Source organism: Elephas maximus, chromosome 16 (assembly GCF_024166365.1).
Source record: "Elephas maximus indicus isolate mEleMax1 chromosome 16, mEleMax1 primary haplotype, whole genome shotgun sequence".
NCBI classification, from domain to species: Eukaryota; Metazoa; Chordata; class Mammalia; order Proboscidea; family Elephantidae; genus Elephas; species Elephas maximus.
Window position 1 is genome coordinate 49,856,523 of NC_064834.1, and position 19,426 is coordinate 49,875,948.

Genomic DNA, 19,426 nt, shown 5'->3' on the forward strand with positions numbered 1-19,426 from the left:
ACATGTAAGCTGGACTTAGGAAAATTTTTTTGGTTGTTATAACTAACTACAGGCACATTTTTATAAAAAATAATAAATTTCTACAGAAACACTGCACAAATATTTCATAGTCATTTTGGTGTCACTCGGATGCAACCTACACTCCACCGCCCTACTTGTGACGCCACTGGTTAGATGAGACTGAATACATCCCCCAATGACTTTGGCAACAAGGACACTGATGTCCTTATCAAGGACATTTTTAGGTGAGTGAAGGGGGCAGAAGCGCAGCACAGAAGGTGAAGGAGTTAACACAGGGTGCAAAGTGGAGATAGCGAGCGTAGATTACCTTTTTCAAGAAAATTGCCTTTAAAGATGAGAGATGTTTTGACTGAGTGGCATGTGAGGAATTTGAGCGCTTTTTAGCTTAGATAGTGTGGAAGGGAAGAGACCGCAAGACCACAAACACCCTACCATCCCCGCCGTGTTACTAGACCGTCCCCCCACGTGACCGGGACGCCTTCCGCAGGCCCGGCCGTCGCGGAGACTACAACCTCCAGCAGGCCCCGCGGCTCAAGGGGGCGGGGCTGAGGCCTGGCGCGCGCCCCGGCGGCGCGAGCGGAAGAGCAAAGCTTCGAGGAGTCGGCGGAAGCGGAGAGCGACGGCGTCCCGGGTAACGACCAGCCCCACGTTCCCTTCTCTCCTTCCCTCAGCACCCTGAGCTGTGGGTCGTCGCTTCCACTTCTACTCTTAAGGCTGGGGTCGACATTTCCTTTCTCCCTTTGTTCATTATTGCTGTTTTTCTTCCTCACGTGACGCGCGGGGCGGGCCTCCGCCTGGGGCGGAGGTTACTGGGGAACTCCTGCCCTTCGACCCCGACCGCCCCTGTGCCTTGGGGGACCCTCCTGGGACCCTTTTGCTCCCCCGGCGGCAGCGTCCCCACTTTGGGGTCTCGTCCCGAATAGTTTCTGTCAGAGGGACGCTCCTTTCTGGAGTATCAACAGGTACTGAAGGAGGACCATGACCGACCCCCTCAGGAACACGGGGCCTGAGCCGCCGAGGCCGCCCCAATATGACCCCGGAGCTGCTGCCATTTCCGGGCCGCGAGCCTAGCTAATGAATCCGCTCCGCTGCCCGGAGCCCGGGGCTATGGGCTCGTAATGAACAGTCTGTAGGGAGGATATACTTCCTGATTTCCTTGGGCGGCGTTCCGAAAACCCCAAGTCTTGATTATTAAAGTTTTCCTATCAATAAAGCTTTGTCTCAGAGTTGTGTAGGGGATGAGTCCAGGATCTGCAGTCTGATGTCCTGTGAGGAATCTCGGGTCGGCCACCTGCCGTGTGATCTTTTTGTCTGTTTACTGAAACGTGAGGATAATAGTTTTTTGCTCTGCCTGCCTTCCAGTGTTGTGGGACTACGTTCATGTCTTTACGAAAATCAAATGAGTTAATAAATAGGGGGAAAGTGTCATTGGAAACTAGTAAGAGCTGCACACACGTTTTTATATCAGGTTCTTAGTGAAGAGGTGACATTAGAGCACTACCACCTGTGGAACCGATTTCAAACTTCATCTGAATTTAAACTTCATCAAAGTTTGAGCTCCGTTCACGCAGTACACACACCTGTCTACCACCCTTGCTCAGTTGTAACCTTCAGTTCTACACTGCATTACACATATCTCAGAAGGCACTTAAAATTCCTTAAATATGGGGCTTAAGTAATAACCCTTTCTCCAGCAGTTCCTGTGTATTTTTTCCCCCTTTTCAGATACTACTCAAATGTGTTAAACCTAGCTCTAGCTCTAACACAATCCCACTAATCTTTTATGCATACTAGCTGAAATATTGGGGTTATTTTCATTTATCCTTTTTTTTTTTTTATATGCCTAGGAGTCTGTTTCTTCATACTTAGAATTTAGAGTATAAATAGCCAGTGTTCTAGTCTGGTGTCCTTTTCTGGCACTTAATCTCTAAGTCTGTTAAGCAGATGGCTCTGTGTCTTGTTTTTCCCCTGATAGAGAATGGGGATTTTGCAATCAAAGTTTTATGGGTAATTGGGTAATCTTTGCCTGTATTTATTCTGAAATCATTGGTTGAAAAACACTTCAATATGGTTCAAAAGAACACAAAGAAGAGAGTGATACAGTGTATTAGTTGAGTGCATGGACCAACAAACCGGAGTTCAAATTCTGGTGCTGCAACTAGCTGTGTGACTTTGGACAAATTAGTTGACTTCTCTGAGCCTGTTTACTAATCTCTAAAATGGAGATAAAGCAATTGCCTCACAAGTTGTCTGTAAGGATTAAATGTGAAGATAAAGTGCTTAGTAATGTTTGGTGCTAGTAAATGCTCATTATTGCTGCTGTTGTTACTGATGACTAAGGTGATGATGATTGCGATGATAATAAATTTAGGTAGTGTTTCCCTGAGATGCCATTTGTTTGTAAAGTGAGGATGGTTATCCTTAACTCACATACGTACTTTAAAAAATAACAGCGAGTAGCTGTCGGTAAAACACTTAGAAGTTCTCAGTTTGCAGGTTTTGTTTTTTAGCAATTGCAATTTATATAAAGATTATATTATGCAGTTTTTCACTTTTAGAGGTTCCCAAAATGCTGTTGTGGAAAATGTTGTTGTTGGGATGTGCTGTGTTTTATTTTTCTAGAGATTCCAAATGCTGCTTTGTACCTAGTTGAAATTGGACTGGTGCTTCATTCATAACCTGTAGTAACAATGCAGCTCTTTGTCTGCACGTTGTAGCTTGTAGCTGAACAATTATCATCTTTATGGCTCAGATACTTACTAGGATAGAGTTTTATTGAGGGAAGGCATTTTTGTCCATTTTCTCTTCTTTTTTAAATAAAGTTAGACAGTTGGATTTAGTGCTAAATTTCAACCTAGTGAATAGGGCCAGGGAGACTTGGTGACCCTCATTTTTCAAGGTGGAAACTCTTAGTGACTGGTTGCATTGGTGTGTGTGAATCTACAAGAAACGAGAGTTTAGAGCAATCAGGGAGGAGAGCCTAGTAGAGAAGAATGATTGGTTGGTCAAGGCAGAGTCTTAGGGTTAAGAATCGAAATGTGTATTTTTAGTTGCTTCACGTGTCATGTTGACTACCAGATGTCTGCAGATTCAGATGTTTAAGAAGTGTTTCTTTGACTCTTCTCTTTCAGTGTAGTATCCTCTGGCTGTGTTTGCCAGTTTCTTTCTTACCTCCAGCGTAAGAATCATCAAGAGAACTATTTTTTCGCAACAGACTTAAATGCAAAGCTAAAGAAATAGTCACTTCCATTAAGCACACTTTGTGTGCTTGAAATTTATTATTTCTTCCTTTATGTTTTAAGCACTTTTGTTCCTTGACTGTTGTTTATTTATTTATTTATTTTTTACTTAAAAGAAGTTTTTGGATGGTAGACTCATTCTCAGCTATAGCATCTGAGTGTGCATGCATAGTGGATGTTGAGTTAGTAATGACTGTGTTGAATAGTGCGAATGGTAACATTTTGCTGATGGTCCTGTGGCACTTAGGCATGGTTTAGAGTGGCCATAATGTATTGTGGAAATATCTCAAGCTTTGTAGTCAGGTAACTCAAGGGTTGAACCCAGGCTTCTTACTAGTTTTGTGACTTTGGTGCATATAATCGTTCTTAATTCATTTTCTCATCATTTGTAAAACAGGGGTAATAATACTAGCCCTGCATTGCATAGCTGAAAAGATTAGAGACTATTTGAACTAGGCACATACTAGCCAAGTTTAGGAAGAAATAGGTGTTACTATTTGGACAGCAACAGGTTTATTTGGAGCCCTGGTGGCGCAGTGGTTAAGAGCTTGGCTGCTAATCAAAAGTTCAGTAGTTTGGATCCACCAGCTGCTCCTTGGAAACCCAGTGGGGCAGCTCTACTCTATCCTACAGGGTCACTTAGAGTTGAAATCAACTCGACAACGATTTTTTTTTCTTTTAACTATTAAAATTTAAAAAATTATTTTTCTCATTAGTCATGGATGATTTTGGTGATTCATCTGTATGCCCCAATGGTTCACATGATCAGCATGTTTCTTTGTTAGCCAAGGTTAAGGTTGGTGACTGTGACCATGAAACCCTGAAACACAGCAAAGCTAATTGGCCAACATGGAGTTTGAATCTGTGACCCTGTCCTCATTAGCTCCATCAACTAACTAGTCACAAAAGATCTCACCAGGATGAATGAAAAGATGTGTGTTTTTGATTTGGCGCTCATTAGGTAGACATAGCAGAAGTAAATGAACTAGTGTCTGAAATAAAGGTAGAGATTTTTAATGATAAATATAAGACTAACCTTTTCACTGTGTATAAAACTGGTGACCTATAGGGTGATCTTTGACAACCATCATCCTAAACTGTAATTTAGACTTTCCTTTTTGTTGTTGAATTTTATTTGTCACAGACTTTCCACTATAGGAGAAGTGAGAAGAAATGGAACTAGGGTATTCATGTTTTGAAAGAGGATCCTACTCTGCTGTGCCACCCACTAGGAAGTGCGCTCTTAGCTAGTTGGGAAAACGTTTAGAGTTCTCCATTAATGAGCCCAGCAGGATGGATGAAGTCTGGATAACTCCTAAGAGCTTATTGAATTACAGAGAAATTCCAGTTGTCAGAGCATTAGATAGAAGAAAAGTTATAGGGTGTTGCTCAGCAGCACTAAGCCTGAATTTGGAGAAAATTTTCTTCGCCCTCCATAAAACGTAGACCAGTTGCTCCCAGACTGTGGTGGCCATTTCTCATTGTCATGCTAGCCTTCTATATACTGTTCCATTCTTCAGATTCACTCTTCAGTTTTATTAATAATTGTTCCTCCTGTATCTGTCTTTTTTTTATGCCAAACATGGCTGGTTTGGGACTAAAGGATAAAAGCAAGCAGAGAAGCACTGTTGAAGACAGCAGTTCTGGTGTCTAATGCTGTGAGGTTTCCAGATAACGCAGCTTAACCTGTTAATGTGATGGTGTGAATTTCTGGAATAGGAAGTGGCTGACAGTTCATGACCGCTGTCCTCTCTACATCTCTGATTATCTTTTTTTTTCTAACTCCGACTTTTCGCTGTCCGATTGTCACTCTCAGTGTTTCTGACCTCCCTTACGTCTGACTGCCCCTCTCAGTGTTTATGTTCGTTGTATTCCCATTTTGGCACTTAAACACTTTTACTAACTAATTGTGCATATGTTTTTATTTTCTCTTTCCCTAGACTGTAAACTTCATAACCACAGGCTACATGCTATTCATATTTGTGTCTTTGGCGCATAGCAAAGTGTCTTACATATAGTTGGTACCCAGAATATATTTGAGATTGTTAAGTTCTCTAAGTCAAAACTGTCTTATTTAAGGAAATCAACCCAGTTGCACATTGGCAAATGGAACCTTGGTTAAACTTGAGAAGACCTTGTGTGTGTTTAATGTGAAGCTACTTAAATAGGAGAGGGTGCTTTTCTGATTAGATTTTGTTGCATAGCAAGCCACTGTAGAACTTAGTGCTATAAAACAACCATTTTATTATGCTTATGCATTCTGTGGGAATTCAGACAGGGCACTGTGGAGATGGCTTGGTTGAGTCTTAGCTGGGAAGACTTAAAAGCTGATGGAGATTTGATGGCTGAGAGCTAGAATCTATAAGCTTGTTCACCACCTGTGTGGTAGTTAATGTTGGCTGTTCGCACTGAGCACATCATGGTACATGTGGTCTGTCCACATAGGCTAATTTGAGCTTGTTCACATCATATTTCCATCTTGGAAGGTGTCTTACATATATAGTAGGTACTCATATATTGTTATTGTTAGGTGCTGCCAAGTAAGTTCTGACTCATAGCGACCCTGTGTGCAACAGAAGGAAATACTGCATGGTCCAGTGCCATCCTTAAACAATTGTTGTTATTCTTGAGCCCATTGTTGCAGCCACTGTGTCAGTTCATCTCCTTAAGGGTCTTCCTTTTTTTTTACTGACCCTTTACTAAACGTGATGTCCTTTTCCAGGGACTGGTACTCTTAGAGATAACTTCAAAATAAATAGTCTTGATTTGTTTATGTGATTGGTAATTCTCTGCTACCATTCCAAGTAACTATTTCAAACCCTGTGGTGACCATTTCTCTTAATATATTTAGATTTCTGGTGACCTTTTAGGCATGTTGACTCTTCTAGTCTGAGAACCAATGATTTATTAAGTCTTTAAGGTTAGGCTGAAGAACTTAGATTTGATCCAATAGGTGATGGTACTTCTGTGGGAGTCATATGATGAAAACTGTTTAGAAAGATTGTCCTGGCAGTTTTCTGTGGAGGGTAACCTCAATTAGGAAGTAAGTAGCTGGAGAGTATTTCAATAGTCCGGTCATGGAGTAATGCGGAAATAGAAAACATAATAGCTGTTGTGGAGGAAGAATAGTAAGATGTGGCATTAGATGAGCCGGAAGAGTTAGGAAACCTCAGAGTTTTGAGCCTGACATATCACGTATGTTGTGGTGTCATTGATAGTGACACTGGGAAAGGATCTCAGATTTACAGAGAAAGATAAGGAATTTCAGTTTGCAATATGTTAAGTTTTAGTATTGGACAATTTAAGTAGTAGTTTAAAAAATATGGTGCTTTAAAAATATAGAATTTACTAATCTAGATCAGTGTTATCACTTTTAAAGTAATCTTTTGGAGAGGCCACACATTTACTTATTTTAGCAAATAAATATTCTTTGGAATTTCTCTTTTGGAACTGCCTTCAGAAGCAATTAATCGACTCGAGGGCACTGAGTTCTGGGTCAGAAGCAATTAGAGCCATACAGGAAAACCAGTCTCATTACTTGATGTTCATAGTCTTTGTCCCCAAAAGAGTATTATCTTGCTTGATCACCCATCTTATTTATTGTACTTGTTTCTAAGTGATATTTGGCAGTTTCTAAAAATTCATCTGCAAAGGCATAAAGTTTATTACCATGGAAGATATTTAATATCCTGGTTGCTGAGAACATTAAAAAGTCTTAAGCTGTGATAACATCTTTGGAATGAGGTGCCAGCTACTGTGAGTCGGAATCGACTTGACAGCAATGGGCTTTTGGTTTTTGGCACACTGGTGAAAAGGGTGGGTTCTGTAGAGCCTAGGTTTGAATTCTCTCTTCAGTTCTATTGGATGTGTATCTTGAGCAAATTATTTAACTTGTCTGGGTCTCAGTTTCCTCATTTGTAAAATGAGAATGATGATAATACTTCTTTATAGATTGTTGTTAGGATTAGCTCTTAGACTTAGAACGATGCCTGGCCAAGTATTAAGAGCTCAATAAGTACAGGTAGTCCCCGACTTACGATGGGGTTCTGTTCTGATGACTCTGTTTAGTCGGTTCTGATGAAAGTGAAATGCTTCATTTTTTTTTTTATTTATAGTTTTCATTACTCTTGCCTTTTATTATCAGTATTTTATAAATCTGGTAAAGGAGCAGAGGGAGATTGTTTAGAGAGAAAGAAAACAAGGTATATATACTGGTATGTTATGAGTCGGAATTGACTCGACGGCACTGGGTTTGGTTTTTTTTTTTTTATGTTGTTATTGGTGTTAGATGGTGTCCAGTCAATTTCAACTCATAGTAACCCTATATCACAGAATAGAACTGCCCCATTAGGGTTTCCTAGGCCTTAATCTTTACAGGAGCAGATTGCCAGTTCTTTTCTCCTGTAGAGACGCTGGGTGAGTTCAAACCACCAACCTTTTGGTTAACAGCCCAGTGCTTAACCGTTGCTCCACTGGGGCTCCTTATATACTGGTGTAGAGGCTGTATTAATTAGGATTAAGTTTGGTTGTAAGTAGCAGAAATTCCCAAATAATAGAGGCTTAAACATGAAAGAAGTTTATTTCTCTCAGTATCAGAAATTCCAGAGGTGGACAGTCTAGGACTGGTATGATTCTCCACCTAGGGTTCGATCTTACTGCTCCACTGTGCATAGATTCTGTTCTTTTCTGCAGTTACCTTAGGGTCTAAGATAGCTACTGGAGCTCCATCCATTTCATCCACATTCCAACCAACAGAGAGGAGGAAGGGAAGAACACATTCCCGTTCCCTTTAAGGATATTTTCTGGAAGGTTCTATACCACTTTTGCTCAAATACCAATGGTGAAACGGTCATATAGCCACACCTTGTTGTGAGAGAGTTGGGAAAAGTAGACTTTATTTTGAGTGGTCAGGTGCCTGGGACAAAAGAACAAACAGAATAATCCTAGATAGCTACATGAAGAATGCATAGTACATAACAGCATAACAGAGTTAATTGTGTTTAGGATAATTTAATTCATTATTAGGAATCTTTGATAGAGTTTCCATACCTGTGAAACTATGAATGCAAAACTACTCGAATTAAGTCAGCAGTACTTTTTTTTTTTTAAGGTTTAATCTCTTCATGAATCTGTGTTTAATTAGGATTATCAATGTCATAATTAAAAAAATTGTATTAAATATATCAAAAAATACGTATATATACTCCCTCGTTCAGCATTGGCGTTGGCCAAAATTTGTTCATATGACAACAGTGTGTAGTAAAATTGGAGGTAAATAAGTCTCTGGTATCCTTTTTTTGTTGTGGTAAGCCTATAATTTTACCTGGGCTTCCATACACTCTCTAGTTTGGTTGTTTTTTGGCCAGTGTTTTTAATCTGTCTCTTTCCTTTTGTATTACTACACTCTCTCACTGCTGTTAATTGTACTTTCCAAAATAGATAAATGAGCAATTTAATTAAATGTGTTATTTGCCCTGTCTCCTGATCATTAATGAATTTGTAAGGTTAGACCTACAATCTTCCTAGTATTACAATTACTGAATTCTTTCTGTCCACTCAGCTGGTAATTATTTGCTTTATTTATTTTAAAAACTTTGATATTTTTCATGTTTATGCTCCTTCAGAGTTAAGAAATGTGAAGATCTTCCAAAAAGGGGGAAACTTTTTTCCTAGGATTTTTTGTCCTTTTCCTTTGAAAATGTCTTATTTGTACATTTTTGAATGACTAACAACATATTAAAGATTATAAGTTTATATAGTGCTAGCTGGCTTTCATTTCTTTGAAATAATTTTCTAAATTTTGTTTTATCAGCATAGTTTAAAGTAGACATCATTTAAAAAGTTAAATAGTAAAAAAAAGGATTTATAACGAAATATTGTGAGTAGTTCTCGTCTCATCCTTTTCCACTTCTCCAATCCCTTTCCTAAAGCAAATTACTCTCCACTCTTAACCGCTTTCTTCTGTCGTTTACATATCTCCATATTTCAGGATAATGCATGTATAGGCCCTCCTTTTTATTTTTTAAAAGTATGTGTAACACAGCATTTGCCAGTTTAACATTTTTCCTGTGTACAATTTAGTGACATCAGTTACATTAACCATGTTGTGCAACCATCACCAATGTCCATTGCCAAATTTTCCATCACCATAAACAATGCTTTCCAAACAATAACTCTCTCTCCCTTCCCCCCCGCCCTCCGGCCCCTGGTAACCACTAATAAACTTTGGTCTCTATACATTGTGTATAGGCTATCTTTTGATTCATTAGTTTATTCATTGTGTATCAGGTTTTATGATAAATAAAGTTTTACTGTTCTTAAACCACCACTTCCACTGCTATTCATCTTCCAGACATAAAAAAGTGTGCTAATATTTTTATTAGGATTATATTAAATTCATAAACTAATTTAGGGAAAACTGACATCTTTTTTTTTTTTTATTGTGCTTTAAGTGAAAGTTTATAAATCAAGTCAGTCTTTCATAGAAAACCTTATGTATACCTTTCTATATACGCCTGGTTGCTCTCCCCCTAATGAGACAGCACGCTCCTTCTCTCCACCCCGTATTTCCATGTCCATTCAGCCAGCTTCTGTCCCCCTCGGCCTTTATATCTCCCCTCCAGACAGGAGCTGCGCACATAGTCTCATGTGTCTACTTGATCCAAGAAGCGTACTCCTTACCGATACCATTTTCTGTTTTATACTCCAGTCCAGTCCCTGTCTAAAGAGTTGGCTTTGGGAATGGTTCCTGTTTTGGGCTAACAGAAAGTCTGGGGACCATGACCTCTGGGGACCTTCCAGTTTCTGTCAGACCATTAAGTCTGGTCCTTTTACAAGAATTTGAGGTCTGCGTTCCACTGTTTTCCTGCTCCTTCAGGGATTCTCTGTTGTGTTCACTGTCATGGCGGTCATCGGTTATACCCGGGCACCATCTAGTTCTGGTCTCAGGCTGATGTGGTCTCTGATTTATGTGGCCCATTCTTACTCTTGGGCTCATACTTACCTTGTGTCTTTCGTGTTCTTCGTTCTCTTTTGCTCCATGTGGGTTGAGACCAATTGATGCATCTTAGATGGCCGCTTGCTTGCATTTAAGACTCCAGATGCCACTCTCCAAAGTGGGGTGCAGAATGTTTTCTTAATAGATTTTGTTATGCCAGTTGACCTAGTTGTCCCCTGAAACCATGGTCCCCAAACCCCTGCCCCTGCTACGCTGGCCTTTGAAGCATTCAGTTTATTCCAGAAACTTCTTTGCTTTTGGTTTAGTCCATTTGAGCTGACCTCTCCTGTATTGTGTGTTGTCCTTCCCTAAATTAGTTCTTGTCTACTATCTAATTAGTGAATCCCCCCTCCTTCCCTCCCTCCCCCCCAGCGTAACCATAAAAGAGTATTTTCTTCTCTGTTTAAACTGTTTCTTGAGTTCTTATAATAGCGGCCTCATACAGTATTTGTCCTTTTTCAGCTGACTAATTTCACTCATCACAATGCCTTCCAGATTCATCCATGTTATGAAATGTTTCACAGATTCATTGTTGTTCTTTATCAATGCATAGCATTCCACTGTGTGAATATACCATAATTTATCCATTCATCCGTTGATGGGCACCTTGGTTGCTTCCATCTTTTTGCTGTTGTAAACAGTGCTGCTATGAACATGGGTGTGCATATATCTGTTCATCTGATGGCTCTTATTTCACTAGGATATATTCCAACAAGTGGGATTGCTGGATCGTACGGTAGTCCTATTTCTAGCTTTTTAAGGAAGCGCCAGATCGATTTCCAAAGTGGTTGTACAATTTTACATTCCTACCAGTCTCTCCACAACCTCTCCAACATTTATTTTTTTGTGTTTTTTGGATTCGTGCCAGCCTTGTTGGACTGAGATGGAATTTCATTATAGTTTTGATTTGCATTTCTCTAATGGCTGATGGTCGTGAGCATTTCCTCATGTATCTCTTAGCGACTTGAATGTCTTCTTTAGTGAAGTGCCTGTTCCTATCCTGTGCCCATTTTTTAATTGGGTTGTCTTTTTGTTGTTGAGTTTTTGCAGTAACATGTAGATTTTAGAGATCACCCGCTGATCAGAGATGTCATAGCGAAAAACTTTTTCCCAATTTGTAGATAATCTTTATACTCTTTTGGTGAAGTCTTTGGATGAGCCTAGGTGTTTGACTTTTAGGAGCTCCCAGTTATCTGATTTCTCTTCTGGTATTTGTACAGTTCTAGTAATGTTTCGTGTACTGTTTATGCCATGTATTAGGGCTCCTAGCTTTGTCCCTATTTTTTCTTCCACGATCTTTATCATTTTAGATTTTATATTTAGGTCTTTGATCCATTTTGAGTTGGTTTTTGTGCATGGTGTGAAGTATGGGTCTTGTTTCATTTTTTTTGCAGATGGATATCTAGTTATGCCAGCGCCATTTGTTAAAGAAACTGTCTTTTCCCTATTTAAAAGACTTTAGGCCTTTGTCAAATGTCAGCTGCTCTTATGTGGATGGATTTATGTCTGGATTTTTAATTCTGTTCCGTTGGTCTATGTATTTGTTGTTATACCAGTACCAGGCTGTTTTGACTACCGTGGTGGTATAATAGGTTCTAAAATCAGGTAGTGTGAGGCATCCCACTTTGTTCTTTTTCAGTAATGCTTTACTTATCCAGGGCCTCTTTCCCTTCCATATGGAGTTGGTGATTTGTTTCTCCATCTCATTAAAAAATGTCACTGGTATTTGGATCAGGATTGCAATGTATCTATAGATCGCTTTGGGCAGAATAGACATTTTTACAATGTTGAGTCTTCCTGTCCATAAGCAAGGTATGTTTTTCTACTTAGGTAGGTCTCTTTTGGTTTCTTGTAGTAGTGTCTTACAGTTTTCTTTGCATAGATCTTTTACGTCTGTGGTTAGATTTATTCCTAAGTCTTAGGGGCTATTGTAAATAGTATTGATTTTGTGATTTCCTCTTCGTCGCTCTCTTTGTTGGTGTAGAAGAATCCAACTGATTTATGTATGTTTATCTTGTATCCTGATATTCTGCTAAACTTTTCTATTAGTTTCAGTAGTTTTCTTGAGGATTCTTTAAGTTTTTCTGTTTATAAGATCATGTCATCTGCAAACAGAGATACTTTTACTTCTTTGCCAATTTGGATGCCCTTTATTTCTTTATCTAGCCTAATAGCTCTGGCTAGCCTCTCCAGCCAATGTTGAATAAAAGTAGTGGTAAAGGGCATCCTTGTCTGGTTCCTGTTCTCAAGGGGAATGCTTTCAATCTCTCTCCATTTAGGATGATGTTGGCTGTTGGCTTTGTATAAATGCCCTTTATAATGTTTAGTAACTTCCATTCTGTTCCTATTTTGCTGAGAGTTTTTATTATAAATGGGTGTTGGACTTTGTCAAATGCCTTTTCTAAATCAATTGATAAGATCATGTGGTTCTTTTGTGTTATTTATGTGATGGCTTACATTGATTATTTTTCTAATGTTGAGCCATCCCGGCATACCTAGTATGAACCCCACTTGGTTGTGGTGAATTATTGTTTTGATATGTTGTTAAATTCTATTCCCTAGAATTTTGTTGAGGATTTTTATGTCTAAGTTCATGAAGGGTATTGGTCTGTAATTTTCTTTTTTTGTGGAGTCTTTACCTGGTTTTGGTATCAGGGTTATGCTAGCTTCATAGAATGAGCTTTGGAGTATTCCATCCTTTTCTATGCTCTGAAATACCTTTAGTAGTAGTGGTGTTAACTCTTCTCTGAAAGTTTGGTAGAATTCTCCAGTGAAGCCCTCAGGGCCAGGCTTTTCTTTGTTGGGAGTTTTTTGATTGCTTTTTCAATCTCTTCTTTTGTTATAGGCTATTTAGTTGTTCTGCCTCTGTTTATGTTAGTTTACGTAGGTAGTGTGTTTCTAGAAATTTGTCCATTTCCTCTAGGTTTTCAAATTTGTTAGAGTACAATTTTTCATATAGTACTCTGATTCTTTTAATTTCATTTGGGTCTGTTGTGATATGGCCCATCTCATTTCTTATTCAGGTTATTTGCTTTGTCTCGTGTTTTTCTTTTGTCAGTCTGGCCAGTGGTTTATCGATTTTGTTAGTCTTTTCAAAGAACCAGCTTTTGGTCGTGTTAACTCTTTCAATTGACTTTCTGTTTTCTATTTTGTTTAATTCTGCTCTGATTTTTATTATTTGCTTTTTTCTGGTGCCTGAGGCTTTGTTGTTGTTGTTGCTCTTTTTCTATTTGTTCAAGTTGTAGGAATAATTCTTTGATTTTGGCCCTTCTTTTTGGCTGTGTGCACTTACTGATATAAATTGACCTCTGAGCACTGCTTTTGCTGTGTCCCAAAGGTCCTGATAGGAAGCGTTTTCATTCTCATTGGATTCTATGAATTTCTTTATTCTGTCCTTAATTTGTTCTATAATGCAATCGTTTTTGAGCAGAGTGTTGCTCAGTTTCCATGTGTTTGATTTCTTTTCCTGATTTTTCTGTTACTGACTTCCATTTTTACGGCTTTATGGTCAGAGAAGATGCTTTGTAATATTTCGATGTTTTGAATTCTGTTAAGACTTGCTTTATGGCCTATTATGTGGTCTATTCTAGAGAATGTTCCATGTGCATTGGAAAAGAAAGTATACTTGGTTGCTGTTGGGTGGAGTGTTCTGTATATGTCTCTGAGGTCAAGTTGGTTATTCGTGGCATTTAGCTCTTCCGCGTCTTTACTGAGCTTCTTCCTGGATGTTCTGTCCTTCATTGAAAGTGGTGTGTTGAAGTCTACTATTATTGTGGAGCTATCTATCTCACTTTTCAGTGCTGTTACAGTTTATGTATCTTAAAGCCCTGTTGTTGGGTGCATAAATATTTAATATGGTAATATCCTCCTTTTATATTGTCCTTTAATCATTATATAGTGTCCTTCCTTATCCTTTGTGGTAGATTTAAGTTTGAAGTCTGTTTTGCCAGAAATTATCATAGCTACTCCTGCTCTTTTTTGATTGTTGTTTGCTTGATATATTTTTTCCATCCTTTGAGTTTTAGTTTGTTCCTGTTTTTAAGTCTAAGGCATGTCTCTTATAGGCAGCATGTAGATGGATTGTGTTTTTTTATCCATTCTGCATCTCTCTGTCTCTTTATTGGTGCATTTAGTCCATCTACATTCCGTGTGATTATAGATAGGTATGAGTTTAGTGCTGTCATTTTGATGCCTTTTTTTGTGTGTTCTTGACAGTTTCATCTTTCCACTTACTTTTTTGTGCTGAGAAGTTTTTCTTTGTAAATTGTGTGTTCCTCTTTTTCATTGTAGTTGAATTTGTTTTTGCTGAGTCTTTTTTTTTTTTTGAAGTGTAGGATTGTTAGTCTTCTTTGTGGTTATTTACCCCTATTTTTCTAAGTTTAAAACTAAGTTGTATCTCCTATATCGCCTTGATTTCCTGTCCTTATGGAAGATCTTTGCCTACTTTATTTAGTCCCTTTTTTATTGATTTAATGGTGTCATCTTTTACATAATAACGTCACCGATTCCCTGTTTTGAGCATTTTTTTCCTCTTGATTTATTTTTGTGATTTCCCTATCTGAGTTGGTACCTGCTTGCCCTGTCCTTTGTTCTAGTGTTGGGTTGATATCTGATGTTATTGATTTTCTAACGAGAGAATTGCCTTTGGTATTTCTTGTAGTTTTGGTTTGGTTTTTGCAAATTCCCTAAGCTTCTGTTTCTCTGTAAATGTCTTAATTTCACCTTCATATTTGAGAGACAGTTTTGCTGGATATATTTTATATATATATATATATATTCTTGGCTAGCAGTTTTTCTCCTTCAGTGCTTTGTATATGTCATCCCATTGTTTTCTTGCCTGCATGGTTTCTGCCAAGTAGTCCGAACATATTCTTATTGATTCTTCTTTGTAGGTGACTTTTCGCTTATCCCTGGCCGCTCTTAAAATTTTCTCTTCATCTTTGGTTTTGGCAAGTTTGATTATAATATGTCTTGTTGACTTTCTTTTGGGATCTACCTTGTATGGGGTTCAGTGAGCATCTTGGATAGATATCCTTTCATCTTTCACTATGTCAGGGAAGTTTCCTGCCAGCACAGCTTCAACAATTCTGTCTATATTTTCTGTTATCTCTCCCTGTTCTGGTATTCCAATCACTTGCAAGTTATTCTCCTTGATAGAGTCCCACATGATTCTTAGGGTTTCTTCATTTTTTTTTTTTTTTTAAATTATTTTATCTGGTTTTTCTTCAAATATATTGTTGCCAAGTGTTTTATCTTCAATCTCACTAATTCTGCCTTCTACTTCCTCAGTTCTGTTCCTCTTTTTTTGAGTTGTGTGATTCTGTAATTTTATTGTTAATCTTCTGAATTTCTGATTGTTGTCTCTCTGTGGATTCTTGCAGTTTATTAATTTTTTTTATTGTGTTCTTGAATAATCTTTTTCATTTCTTCAACTACTTTATCGGTGTGTTCCTTGGCTTTTTTTGTGTGTTGCCTGATCTCGTTCCTCATGTCGTTCCTGAAGTCTTGAAGAGTTCTGTGTATTAATCTTTTGTATTCTGCATCTAGTAATTCCAGGCATACATCTTTATTGGGGGGATTCCTTGTTTTGGGAATTTGTTGAAAAATCATGATCTACTTCTTTATGTGATTTGATATCGACTGTTGTTTCCAAGCCATCTATAAGTTATTGTATTAATTTATTTTACGTTTGCTCACTGTGTCCTCATTTCTTGCTTCGTTTTGTTTTGACATATCCAGATAGGCTACTAGAGTGAGCTAATTTGTTTATTGTAGCCTTTGAAGCACTAATGTCCTGTTACCAGATGGCTAGAGCTGTTACCAGGTATATGAGCCTAGGAGTCCATTCACTATTCTTGTATAGAATCAGCTCAGGTGTCCTTATAATTGGTCACCTAGTGTGTACTATAAGCTCTCACCTACTGTCTTAGAGGAGCAGTGGTGATGGATGTATGCACAGGTTTCTGGTAGTAGCAGGGGTCACACTCTGAGGAAGGCAGGGGGCTGACAGCCTTCTCCCAAGTGAAAACTGACATCTCTTAACATGTTGAGTACTGTTGAGTTTTTTGTACAGGGCCAAGGAATATCTTTTTTTTAACACTACATTTTTTTTTTTTTTTGGTAAAAATATACACAAGAAAACATACACCCATTCAACAGTTTTTTACATGTACTGTTCACTGATAATATTTACATTTGTCACATTGTGTCACCATTCTCACTACCTGTCCATTTTGTTTCACCACCATTAATTTACTCTCTGCCCCTTAAAGTTCTTGTGTGGTTTAGAGTTACTGTTGTCATTTCAGTCTCATATAGATAATTCTTCGATAGGGCGCAAAGCTCAAGACAGACATTATTTATTGAGGTAGATTGTTCAGTTTAAAGATGATTCCATGGGTAGTTTTGGCTCCAGGTTCAAAACTGTTTCCAGGCAATATATTTGGGGGTCCCTCCAGCCTCAATGTGTTCAGTAAGTCTGGTTTCCAATTAGAATTTGAAGTTCTATTACAGGAACAAGGAATATCTTTTCATCTGTTCAAGTCTACTTTTGAGTCATTCAGGAATGTTTTAAAGTTTTCTTTATATTGGTTTCGGACTCTTTTTTGTTAAACTCTCCATTTTTAAAAACTCAGTAATATGTCTTGTGGATCTTTATATCAATACATGTAGAGGTACATCATTCTTTTTAATGGCTGCATAGTTTTTCATAGTATGGATGATGTACGTCATTTATTTAACCTGGTTTATGTAGAAAGCCCTGGTGGCACATTGGTTAAGAGATTGGGTGCTAACCAAAAGGTTGGTAGTTCACATCCACCAGCTGCTCATTGGAAACCCTGTGGGGACAGTTCTACTCTATCCTGTAGGTTTGCTATGAGTCAGAATTGACTCAAAGGCAACAAGTTTGGTTTTTGGTTTTGGTTTGTATAGATGGATGTTAAGGTTGTTTATAATTTTTCACTGTTAAAAGGAGTTCTAGAATAAGTATCCTTATAGAAGTCCAGTTATTTCCTTATGACAAATTCTTAGAAGGCTTGGTCAAAGACCTGTTAATTTATAAAAGTTTTTGAAATACAATGTAAAAATGTTTTCTACATTAATAAAATTTATACTTCCATCAACATGTTTAAGAGTGCTATTCCATCTACTTTCACCAAAACAGTATCTTATTGCTCTTTTTCAATCTTTGCCAGTTTGATAGGCAAAATAGGGTATCTTTATTTTGTGTTTCTTTGCTAACTGACGGAGTTTATTTTTCCAGCCAGATAGCCAGTCAGCCAGCCAAAATATATGTATTTATTGAGCTTTCGCTATGTGCCATACACTGTCCTGTGTGTTAGAACTATGGTAATGAGTAGAAGTTGACCATCTTTTTTGTGTTTTTGATCATTTGTATTATTTTGTTTCTTACCTCTTTTTGTGATCTGATGGTTAGTAGGTGTTTCTGTCCCTCCAGACTAGTCCTCAAAGAACTGAGAATGAGGGAACATGGCATTTTCTTATTCTGTTTTGTCAGTGAGCTTCTAAAAAATATTTTTTGTGTGTATTTATTTTCATTGCATATTTTATGATAAATCACCATGTTAAAATCTTAGTACTTAGGAAATGAGATCATGAAAGTTAAGTGCCTAGAATCTGTAGGTGTCGAAAACTGATTACTATATGTTTTCATAAAAATAACTTCTATTATTATTTTCTAGGTGAGGCTGGTGTCCATCAGAAAGGACTTTGCACAGTTTACCTTCGGACACAGTGTAGCTGCATGCTGTAGAGTTTTTTTTATCATTAAAAAAATAAATGTCAGTGATTTGGTAAGTCAGTTGCCTGTACTTCCACATATTTTATAGAAAAACTTTTATTTACTAAGTTTTGTTTGCTTATATTTTGTTACTTCAGTGTCATTCTGCTTTTTAATTCTCATGTAAAATAAGTTTGAAAGTGGCAATTTCCTGAAAGACTTACGGTCTTTTGAAGATTTTCTTCTATTCACTGCCTTAGTTTTGGTGCTTGTTGTAGAGACGAGAAAGAGGCTGGTTAAATATTGGAATTAGATTTCAAAGTTGGGTTACTAGCTTTGCTCTGTTTAGTCTCTTTCCAGTGTAAGAACTGAGAGTTAACATCCTTCTTCTCAACCTTTGGCTCCCTGTAGTTCATATAGGAAGCAGCAAGGATGCAGTGTCGTTGCAGCGATTTGATTAACGATTCAGGAAGAAGAGACGGTCAATTAAATCCGCAGGAAAGTGTAATAATGCAGAATGAATAATGCTGTCAAAGAACTTAGAAACGAAAAAGAATTAGAAATACAGTGAAACTGATTTCAGTTTATTTATGTTACCATGTAGATGTTTATTTTTAATTTAAGAAAAAAATTTTTTCCCTGAAAAGTCTTGGAGAGTTGGTGTGACATGCTATTTCGTGACAGGTTTTTCTTACCACATCCTCTAAGGATCTTCTCAGTCTATTCCAGCGTCTGACTCTAATGTGTAGCCAGCAGTGGCTAGGAAGCTGATGTGGAGGGTGAAGGCATTAGTGGTAACCAGAAGGTTGGTCATAGCAACTGTCAGAAGATAATTGTCCTCATGTGCTATGGAAGCACATGGCGAAATTGAATAGACACTGTAATGAAATGATACTAGTGATTTACAGAGTTTTCTTTTAAATGGTTTTACACAGCTAGACATAGTGAGATATAAATGTTGATGTTAACAGCTGAATTTAAACTATGTGTTCTCAAATAGGAAACCCTGGTGGCGTAGTGGTTAAGAGCTATGGCTGCTAACCAAAAGGTCGGCAGTTTCAATCTACCAGGAGCTCCTTGGAAACTCTTTGGGACAGTTCTACTCAAATAGAATCCAAGGATGAGGAACCATAAGCACTGAAAAAAGGGAGAAAAATTCTGTTTTGATATGTTTTTTAGTAGTCTTTTTGCTCTTGTTAGTATCAGAAAAGCTAAGTGTGGTGTGCATGGCTAGTGTGAATAAGCCTACAGCAAAACCAAACCCATTGCTGTCGAGTTGATTCAGACTCATAGAGACCCTGCAGGACAGAGTAGAACTGCTGCATAGGGTATCCAAGGATGCAGTCTTTAGGGAAGCAGACTGCCACATCTCCCACAGAGCAGCTGGTGGGTTTGAACCACCGACCTTTTGTTTAGCACCCGAGTGCT

At 38.1% G+C, this 19,426-nt stretch overlaps 1 protein-coding gene across 7 annotated transcripts in view; it reads left to right on the forward strand.

Moving 5' to 3' along the window:
* Positions 1 to 570: 570 nt before the first annotated feature.
* Positions 571 to 19,426, forward strand: part of R3HCC1L (R3H domain and coiled-coil containing 1 like) — an 88,280-nt gene continuing 69,424 nt past the window's right edge. For 4 of the 7 annotated variants that reach the window (XM_049854898.1, XM_049854902.1, XM_049854904.1 and 1 more), the window contains exons 1-2: positions 584 to 652; positions 17,961 to 18,071. The gene's annotated coding sequence lies outside the window, so the exon portion shown is untranslated. The other 3 variants (XM_049854900.1, XM_049854901.1, XM_049854899.1) reach the window with 3 other exon arrangements.